This window comes from Ceratosolen solmsi, unplaced genomic scaffold, assembly GCF_000503995.2.
Source record: "Ceratosolen solmsi marchali unplaced genomic scaffold, CerSol_1.0 scaffold14, whole genome shotgun sequence".
NCBI classification, from domain to species: Eukaryota; Metazoa; Arthropoda; class Insecta; order Hymenoptera; family Agaonidae; genus Ceratosolen; species Ceratosolen solmsi.
The window spans coordinates 1,230,936-1,231,795 of NW_011948420.1; positions in this window are offsets into that span (position 1 = coordinate 1,230,936).

An 860-nucleotide genomic window follows, 5' to 3' on the forward strand; every position below is an offset into this window, starting at 1 on the left:
GTTGCTGTTATTGTTTTGTTAATGAACGTTTTTATTAATCTTTTGTTCAGGTTTAAAAATATACACAAATTGGATCCTTCGATATTCAGCATTGATGCAGGTGTACGAGTTCTTTTGAAGATTTTCATTTTGCATTACACGTCTATATTTAAAAATTTCCGTACATTCTACCTTCTACAGTCTATACTTCAATCAAAAATGTAAGTATCCTTTGAATATGATACACATTATATTTATCTAATATATATCATTAGATATTGCAAGAAGTTCAAAACCATAAAAATGTATTATTTTAAAAATTAAAAATAATTAAAATTCTCTGTGTGTTCGGGATTGATGCAGTGCCATAAATTTCAAACAAAAGAAAGGTCATACGCGCTGTCCGGCGTACCGCATGTGCGCCTAGACTGGCCCGCACGTGCGGACCGGGACGGGTACTCAAGCGAATATTTACAAACAAAACTCGGCAAGTTCGAGCAAGTTTACGATCCGAAATATAATATACTGTAAGATCACCCAAGGGTATTACTCCTACTTTTCTCTCGTCGAACATTCTCGAAGGTTCTAGATTTTTCCTTCGACGCCTCGTGTAAGAATTAGTGCAACAACGACGATGCCTTGTTGCCAGCTAAGTGAGCCGCCGCGTGCCTCTATAAGGGACGCACGCGGCGCGTCACGCTCTCTTGCTGAAAGTACCCCTCTTGCTGTAAGTCATCTCTTGTACCATCCTCGCTCAACTGCGCTTGCGGCTAACATCTTGCCGTGACCTGACCGCAGTGACCGACCATAGTGAACTGATTCAATCACCTACCAGTAGAAGCCATGGCACACGGGTCTCGATCTGCCCTCAGCAGGACCGC